Here is a 9950-nt window from a genome sequence, read left to right as displayed (position 1 = left end):
ATTTGAAAGCATACATAGATTTTCCATCCTCTGATTCACTCCCTAAATGCCCACAATAGCCAGGGCTGGGTCAGGCTGAAACTGGGAGCTAGAAACTCAATCCAGGTCTCCCATGTGGGTAGAAAGGACTGAAGCACTTGATTTGATCATCACCAGCTGCCTCCTAGGATGAACATTAAAAGGAAGCGGACTGAGAGTGGAGGCTAGGCTTGAGCCGTGACACTCTAAGATGAAATGCAGGTTTCCCAAACAATATGTTAGTCATCAGTCAAATTTTGAATAGAAATAGCTTTGTTTCTTACTTTCCAATGTCATATGCATTTTTATTTTCTTTCTTCCTGCCTGCCTGCCTGTGTTGGTTGCTTCTTTTATCCCTCCCTCCTTCCTTTTTACCCTGTTTATTTTTCTTCCTTCCTTCCTTCTACATTTTTCTTTTTCTTCTTTGCTGATTTCCCCTGGGTAGAACTTCCAGTACAATGATGAAGTGTACCTTAGTTGTGAAAGTGGAAATGTTTGTCTTATCTCTATATTAATGGAAAAGCTTTCAGTTTTTCACCAGAGTATGGTTTTAGCTGTGAGGTTGTAGGTGTGTATGACTTTTATCAGGTTGAGGATATTTCCTTCTATTTCTAGTTTTCTTAGTTCTTTTAATATAATCAGGCATTGGATTTTGTTTATCTTTTCTGTATCAATGGAGATGATCATGTGGGTTTTTCCCTCCTTGGTTGTATAGATCTGGTATATTACACTGAATGAGTTTCTTGGGTTGAACTATCTTTGCATTCCTGGTGAAAATCCCATTGATCATGCTAGAGACTCCTCTTTATATGCAGCTGCATCCCCAGGCTGAGTATTTTGTTGAGGAATTGACATCACAAGGGGTACTGGTCTGTGATTTCCCTTTCCTACGATATCAGGATAATACTGGTCTTATGGAATAAGTGAGGAAGTTTCTCCTTTTCACTTATTTTTGGAAGAGTTTGATAAGGATTGGTGTTACATCTTTCTTAAACATTTAGAAATTATAGTAATGAAGTCATTTAATTCTGGACTTTTGTGTGGGAAGTTTTTGGTGATGAATTTAATCTTTATTTGTTGCAGGTCTCTTTAGATTTTGTTTCATCCTGATCAGTCTTGATACACTGAGGGTTTCTAGAAATGTGTTCATTTCATTTGTTACCTAATTTGTTAGCATTGTTATAATTCCTTTTGCTTCTGTGAAAATCACTTGTAAAGTCCCTTCCTTCATTTGTTATAATTTGTCGGGTCTTCTCTCTTTTTGACTCTGCCGCTGTGTCTGCAGGTTTGTCAGTTGTGTTGATTCTCTGTTGGTTTTCTGTTCTCCATTTCATTGATCTCCAACCTAATCTTTATTATTTTCTTCCTTCCCCTTTGGGCTTAGTTTGTTCTTCTTTTTCTAGTTCCTTAAATAGTATGCATGTGACCTTCTAAATTCCCCAGCATACCACATGTGCTTTTTTTTTTTTTTAAGGGAAAGGTTTATTGATGGGGACAATCCAACCAGCGGGAGGGAAGGGGTGAAGAGAAAAGACGGGGTGGGGGGTCAAGAGAAAGAACAATAGAGAGAGGGTGAGGAAGAAAGAGAGAGAGAGAGATCTAAGAGAGAGAGAGAGAGAGAGAGAGAGAGCGAGAGCACGTGTGCAGGAAGCAGGTCCTATTATACCTACACTGGGGTGCAAGGAAGTAGGAGCAGTGAATCCCATTAGGGTGAGGGTTGATCTGACACCTGTGGGCCATTTGGTCACCTGGCTTCTAGCAGTGCGGTGGGGGCTAGAGCCTAGGATGGTGTCCAGAACATAAATCGTGCTGCAGACAGGACTGGACCATTTTACTAACATCCCCTCCTTTTTTTTTTTTATAAAGCAAGTGATATATGGGATTACATCAGCCCCAAAAGTCCAGGAGGTGTGGAGGGACAGTGATCTACTACTTCCTGCTGACATGGGGCAATGAGTTACTCCCTGCTGGCATGGGGTGATGTCTCAAGTCCAGATCTCCTGGGTTGGCAGCTGAGTACATCCCTGTAGCAGTATTTGGTTGACTGGATGATTGTGTGAAGGCTTTGGTTCATTCTATTATCACCTCCTATAAACACTTAGACAAGATAGTTTAAAAATTAGGGTGAGAAAAGCAGCCAATACTCCTAGTAGTACCATTAAACAAGCAATGAGAGGATTTTATAGAGGAGAGGAAATGAGGGGGTCTCTGGACCCTCATGAAGATGCTAGATGGATGTGGTTTTGTGTGGCTGATTGGTTAACATCATAATAGCACTGTTAAGGTCAGTCTGTTCTGTAGTACCATACCTGTTAGGTGATCTGGCTTTGGAGACTTCAGGTGGCATCATCTGAGGTCTTCATGGGCCTAGTGACCTCCTCTTGTAACTGTTGGGGGTTGCATTGGAGTCGAAATAGTGTTGTGGCCCAAAGCTGTTCCTGAGATCGCTTATGAGAACATCTAGGTTAGGAGGGAGGTTTAGGAAGACAGAGGCAGTTTTGGCTAAAGAATGAAATATCTAGGACATGCTCGCTAATGGTGCCAAGAAATTGGATCTGTAGGAACTGAGGAGACCTGGCAAGGTCAGCTTTACATTCAGTTACAAGGTGGGGGACAAAACCCATCAAAGGACCTGATTATCCCATCTGGCTTCCTCCTGATAAAACAAGAGAGCCACCCAAAGGGTGGATACCTAATTTGTTTTGCAGTGAACTGGGAGCTTAGAAGGATGGAATCACCACTCCCTTGCTATTGGGACAGGAGAGGTTGGGGAGGGGCAAAGACCAGTGTCTCCATGCCAGAGGGTGAAGGCGTGGAGACAGGGCCCGTTCCCAAACTTGCCTCTGCCTCTCTGGGAGGAGGGTGTTAGGACTATAGATAAGGCAGGGGGAGTAGACATGGACAAGGGCTGGTTCTGAGATAAGGGAGCGCAGGAGCTTAGAATTCCCAGGCAGGTGCCGGCGCCACGGCTCAATAGGCTAATCCTCCGCCTGCGGTGCCGGCACACCGGGTTCTAGTCCTGGTCGGGGCACCGGATTCTGTCCCGGTTGCCCCTCTTCCAGGCCAGCTCTCTGCTGTGGCCCGGGAGTGCAGTGGAGGATGGCCCAAGTGCTTGGGCCCTGCACCCCATGGGAGACCAGGAGAAGCACCTGGCTCCTGCCTTTGGATCAGCGCGGTGCGCCCGCCGCAGCGCGCCAGCCGAGGCGGCCATTGGAGGGTGAGCCAACGGCAAAGGAAGACCTTCCTCTCTGTCTCTCTCTCTCACTGTCCACTCTGCCTGTCAAAAAAATAAAATAAAAATAAAAAAAATAAAAAAATAAAAAATAGAATTCCCAGGCAGGAGGAGGAGGTGCAGTGAGTGGGACAGTGAGAACCAGAGCAGAAGGAAGGGGTTTTGGCTTTTTAGTAAGAGCTTTGGAGAGAACTTTAGCTGAAGGAGGTTCAGAGCTGAGTTAGGAGAAAGCCTGAACATAGGAGATTTCCTCCCACTTGCCCAAATGTTCACAGAAGTGATAAAGATCTTGACTAGTGTCAGGGTCAAACGTGGACTGGTTGTCGATGCAGGAGGGTCAAACGGAATGTGGAATGAAGAGCCCATGTTGACCATAGAGTCCGATTGGTGGATATTGGGTGTCCCTGAGATCACGGCCACCCAATGGGAGGATGTAGGAGAAGAGGGTGGGTCGTCACCCGCGCACCCACTGGAGCCCAAGACATAGCCCTTAGAAGGGAAACAGGGGTTGGGTCATCACCCACACCCACTGTTGCTGGGACAGAGTTTGTAGGGGCCTGAGGCCATAGGCGTTGTGGTCCTGGTACCAGGACTTGGGGGTGAAGTCACGTAGTGCCACAACCTGTAGTAATTTGCACTAAGGATCCTCCACTCCCCTGTCTTACCTCAGGAATTTGAAAGGCCGGTGTGTAGATGGAGATCACTGAATTTTCAGTGTTGTGGAGGGAGGTCCAGGGGTGTGCTTTGTGGTTGGCGGGGTTCCAGAATCCCAAAGCAGCTCAAGCTCATGAGGGGAGAGCGAAGTCAATGGGAGAGCCTGGATCCACGTCACAGCACCAATGTAACACTGCCACAAAACACACCAAACACCAGAATTAAGGGAAGGGCTTTATTGACGGGGAAAATCTAACTGGCCAGAGGGCAGGGGCAAAGAGAAAGGGGGGAGAGTGGTTGAAAGAGAAAGAGCAACAGAGAGAGGGTGAAGAAGAAAGAGGGAGAGAACTGGAGAGAGTCCTTGTGCTTTTAAAGCACATCACCTCCCCAGTCAACCCTCCCTGCCTTTTGCTCTGGGGCTCTGGGTGGCCGGTGTTGTGTCCCAGGAGTAATCTTTTGGCCAGTGACTGAAGAGCGTCTGGCAGCCTCCCGACATGGTTAGCAACGCTGCTGCTTTTCATGAGGGCTCTGGGCCAGGTGACACAGGATGAGTGCCCGTGTCTCTCCCTCAGGTGACCCCACGCAGGTTCCAAGAGACACACAGTGCTTGCTTAGTGATGTCTGCTCTGTTCCCTCTGGAACTGGGGACTGGGGTCCAACACTGGGCACACAGATTTCTGCTTTCATGCCTGCTGCCGACCGGGGGCAGAAAGGGCAAAAGAAGTGAAAACACCACTGAGCTTTCCTGCCAGTTCTCGCTTACTTTTATTTTATTTTATTTTTTAAAAAATTTTTTTGACAGGCAGAGTGGACAGTGAGAGAGAGAGACAGAGAGAAAGGTCTTCCTTTGCCGTTGGTTCACCCCGCAATGGCCGCCGTGGCCAGCGCACCGCACTGATCCAAAGGCAGGAGCCAGGTGCTTCTCCTGGTCTCCCATGGGGTGCAGGGCCCAAGCACTTGGGCCATCCTCCACTGCACTCCTGGGCCACAGCAGAGAGCTGGCCTGGAAGAGGGGCAACCGGGACAGAATCCGGCGCCCTGACCGGGACTAGAACCTGGTGTGCCGGCGCCGCTAGGCAGAGGATTAGCCTAGTGAGCCGCAGCGCCGGCCCTAACTTGCTTTGATGTGCATCTTGGAACCTTTTGTGGAGCCTTCCGCCTGGGGTAGGGCAGGCTAAATGGAGTTAGGGGATGCACAGAGGAGAGCCGGGGGCTGGCTGGAACAACTTGGTGAGAGCTAGGACATGGAGCCTGGGAGGAAGGCGGCTGCCTGCTGAGAGACTGTTAATGGAGATTTCAGTTTTCTCATTACATGAACATTTTCAGAGTTTGAAAATTGATTAGCCCAGGAAAAGACAGAGTTTCCCTAGCGTTTCCTGGGCTGCGTCTCTAGGATTGCTCTGCACTAACTCTCATCAGTGAGTAGCTTTCCTTAGGGACACGTTGCAGAGGCAAAGAAGGAAGGAGAGAGAAATGTTTCTGGGACCCCATGGTGCCGTGGTTTCTAGATTTTTTCCCTAATTGCTGGTTTTCTTCTTCACTGAGAGAGAAGACAGCAGCAGCTTGTTCTGACCCACAGAGAACGCTCAGAACTCAGGCAGGTGGCAAGGTGGGCTGAGTGCGTCCGATTTCTCAGTCCAGTCCCTTTCTCTGTAGGTGTCTCCTGGGCTGCTCTCTGTGACTGAGTGGGAGGGTATCACAATGGGAGGTTCTGAGGCCTGCTAGAACAAGGACATCTTACGCTGAAGAGAGAGCTCGGGAAAGGCTTATCCCCAAATCCCTCCACTTCCTCTGACACAGGGCCAGAAGCAGCAGCGTGCCCTGAAACTGTAGGAGGCTCCTATCTCCTTTCGTTTCATCTGGTCCTGCTAAGCAGATATTACATAAAGCAGGCTGTGGCGCTCCCCCGGGTACACAACTTCCATGTCTGTTTCCCAGAGGACAGCACATCAGTAGGGCAGTGTCTCAGGGAACACAGGAGGGAGAGCAAGCAGTTTGCTTCAGAGTTGGCTGTAGCCAGGACTGGATAAGCTGTTTGTAGATCCATCCCTGAATTAATCAGTTCATGCATTCATTAAAAAATACTCATTGAGGGCCCGCATTGTGGAGCAGTGGGGCCACTGCCTGCCATGCTGGCATCCTTCATGGTCAGCAGTTCAAGTCCTGGGAAAGCACTGGAAGATGGCCTAAGCGCTCTGGCCCCTGTATCCACGTGGGAGACCAGAAGTGTCGCTCCCCCTCTTCGTGGAGGAACGACACAGGACCCTGCGCTGTTCCCTCGTCTGCTCGGCCCTCCCCGGGTTTGCTGCTGGTTCCTCCCGGGTTGGCTACTGTCCCTTCCACCTCCGTGGAAGGGCAGTTCCCCCTGGCCACTTTCCCCACTTCCGCAGGGGAGCGGCACACCGCCGGCCGGCTCTTCTCGGGGGCTGCACAGGTGTTCCCCCAGCTAGATGTTCCCCTTAGATGTTCCTGGTGCATGCCGTCTCTCTCCTCCTTTATAGTCCTCCTCCGCCAATCCCAACTCGGCTGCCCACATGCCGAGTACGCTGCTCTCCTCCAATCAGGAGCAGGTCCTGCTGTTTATTGGCTGAACTGGAGGCAGCTGTGTAGAAGCCTCTTCTCTCCCAGCGCCATATTGTGGGAGAGCAGATGCATAGAATAAGTCTTAATTCCAGTAACAGTATAGTCCGAATTGCTCCCCACAAGAAGAAGTTCCTAGCTCCTGGCTTTAGCTTGGCCCAACTCTGGTCATTGCATTTATTTGGGGAGTAAGCTGGTGGACGGAATCTCAATCTCTCCCTCCACCCCTCCCCGCCCCGTACCTCTGCCTTTCAGGTAAATAAATCTTTTCAGGGAAATACAATGCAAATGGAACGTGTGTTCTGAGAAGACAAGTTACCGTGTGACCAGCTGCAGGCAGGGTTGCGTGGGGATTCTTTTCTACAGAGTGTGATGCCAGGGCGGGAACTTGGAGCACAGAACACACAGCAGAGAGCGTGTTTAGGACACTCCAGAATAGATTTCCACAGTCTGTGCCTCAGAAGCTGGGTTAGGAGAACAGAGAGTGTTGATATAAGCATGTAAGAGTGCATTTGGGTGAAAGAAAAGGAGCAGCTGTGTCAACCAATGCAATGCATATCTTTGTTTTGTTTTTTTCACTTATAATATATGCGACACCTGACACCTGAATGGGGTGACATCAGAGGCTTAGGATGCATAACCTGAGGGCTAGTGGTGGTTGTGAAATGGTGACTTTTCTCCTTTGGTGGTTCACTGTATTTCTTTTAAAGAAAGTAGTGTGTAGGTGTGTATCTTGTCTTTGTACCTTATGAAAAGCTTATTTTAGCAACACAATTGGCACTTTGTCTTCTTTTTTTTTTTTTAAAGATTTATTATTTATATGAAAGTCAGAGTTACACAGAGAGAGGAGAGGAAGAGAGAGAGAGAGAGAGAGAGAGAGAGAGAGAGGTCTTCCATCTGCTGGTTCACTCCCCAGATGGCTGCAATGGCCAGAGCTGCGCCGATCTGAAGCCAGGAGCCAGGAGCCTCTTCTGGGTCTCCCACATGGGTGCAGGGACCCAAGCACTTGGGCCATCTTCTACTGCTTTCCCAGGCCATAGCAGAGAGCTGGATTGGAAGAGAAGCAACAGGGACTAGAACCAGCACCCATATGGGATGACAGCGCTGCAGGCAGAGGATTAACCCAGTGTACCACGGCGCCAGCCCCCTCATGCATGTTTTAAGGTTCTTTCTTTATGTTTTACTGTGGAGAGGTTTACTACAATGTGTCGTGGTGAAGATCTTTTCTGGTCCTGTCTGTTGGGAGTTCTGTGTACTTCCTGTACTTGGATGTCTCTTTCTTTCTCCAGATTGGGGAAGTTTTCTGTCATTATTTCATTAAGAAGGCCTTCTAATCCTTTTTCTCTTTCTACACCTTCAGGAACTCCTAGGATCCATATGTTGTGTTAGTATCTTGTAGATCTCCAACCGTGTTTTTTAGTTTTCTAATTTCTTCTATGCTTTTGGTCTGACTGTAATATTACCAGAAATTTGTCTTCTAGTTCTGATATTCTTTCTTCTGTCTCACCTATTCTGTTGTGGAGGCTTTCCACTGAATTGTTTAATTTGATCTATTGAATTCTTCATTTCTAGTATTTCATTTGACTTCTCTTTAATATCTTAATTTCTTGGGAGAGCTTTTCATTTAGAATGTGAATTTGTTTCTGATTGCCTCACTGAGCTGTCTCTACTGCTGCTATTGGCAGCTCTGTGGACCGCACTTTCCCATCTAACCTGGTCTGTTGGTGGCTGGCGCCAGCCTCCCCTGTCCATGCCTCAGCCTCCCCCCACGCTCTTTCAGCATGGACCTGCCCAGTCTCTGTTGGTCACCTGGGCTTCTCGTTGTGAATTTCCCCTGGCTCTATCTCCGGCATGTATCTTCTCTCCTTTCTGGATATTTATTGGACTGTCCTGTTGCTATACTGCCATCTTAGGACCACTACTGCTATTTTTCCAAACATTTTCTTAATTGTACAGTCTGAAGAATCCTGCTTACAGAGTACCTTGTCAAGTATTTTATCAATATTTGCCATTAATTTTCTGAAGACCTTCTCCTCCATCACTGTTCTTCCAGATCCTATGTCTGGAGGTTAAGTTCTCAGAGTCAGAGCCTTAGGGAACTTTTCTTAAAACTTTATTTTAAAGGTGTGTGTGTTTTTTTTTTTGACAGGCAGAGTGGACAGTGAGAGAGAGAGACAGAGAGAAAGGTCTTCCTTTGCTGTTGGTTCACCCTCCATGGCCGCTGCGGCTGGCACGCTGCGGCCGGCGCACCACGCTGATCCGACGGCAGGAGCCAGGTACTTATCCTGGTCTCCCATGGGGTGCAGGGCCCAAGCACTTGGGCCATCCTCCACTGCACTCCTGGCCACAGCAGAGAGCTGGCCTGGAAGAGGGGCAACCGGGACAGAATCCGGCGCCCCGACCGGGACTAGAACCCGGTGTGCCGGTGCTGCAGGCAGAGGATTAGCCTAGTGAGTCGCGGCACCGGCCTATTTTAAAGGTTTATTTGAAATGCATAGTGACAAGGAGCGGTGCCATGGCTCACTTGGCTAATCCTCCATCTGCGGTGGCGCTGGCATCCCATATGGGTGCCAGGTTCTAGTCCCAGCTGCTCCTCTTCCAGTCCAGCTCTCTGCTGTGGTCCGGGAGGGCAGTGGAGGATGGCCCAAGTGCTTGGGCCCTGCACCCGCATGGGAGACCAGAAAGAAACACCTGGCTCCTGCCTTTGGATCAATGCAGCGCGCCGGCAGTAGCGGCCATTTAGAGGGTGAACCAATGGAAGGAAGACCTTTCTCTCTGTCTCTCTCTCTCACTGTCTAACTCTACCTGTCAAATAAGTAAAAGAAAGAAAGAAAGAAAGAAAGAAAGAAAGAAAGAAAGAAAGAAAGAAAGAAAGAAAGTGCATAGTGACAAAAATAGAGATGTGCAGTGAGAGAAAGAGATCGTCCATCTGCTGGTTCACTCCCAGAATAACCGCAATGGCCAGGGCTGGGCCACCTATAACTAGGGGCCCGGAACTCCATCTGGGTCTCCCAGGTGGGTGGTCGAGGCCCAAGGCCTGACTCTAGGCCCCCACTGCTTTTGAGGTATATTAGCAGTATTGGGTCAGAAGCGGAGCACACTGGACTGGAACCTGTGCTCCAATATGGGAAGCCAGCATCGAAGGCAGCGGCTTGACCACTGCACCACAGTGGTGGCACCATCTACCTTTAATTGTATCTGTGTTTCTGTCGTATCCACTCCTCAATGCCGTTTACTATATTCTCACTCACATGCAGGCCTTCTTGGGTATTTCGTAGTTTAGTGTTTGCTTCCGAGATGATTTGACTACTTTTTCATTTTGTTCTCAAATTTACTTAATATCTTTTATGCTTTATGGATTCTTTGTGCACTTCCATCTGAGAGGTTTTTTTTTTAATCTAATTTCTATTCCATGGTGGGTTCAGACTTGTAAGTGCTTTTTAATTGTGGTTAATTCATGTTGGAG

The sequence above is a fragment of the Oryctolagus cuniculus genome, chromosome 3 (genome assembly GCF_964237555.1).
Source record: "Oryctolagus cuniculus chromosome 3, mOryCun1.1, whole genome shotgun sequence".
Taxonomy (NCBI): Eukaryota; Metazoa; Chordata; class Mammalia; order Lagomorpha; family Leporidae; genus Oryctolagus; species Oryctolagus cuniculus.
This window is presented reverse-complemented; position numbering follows the sequence as displayed.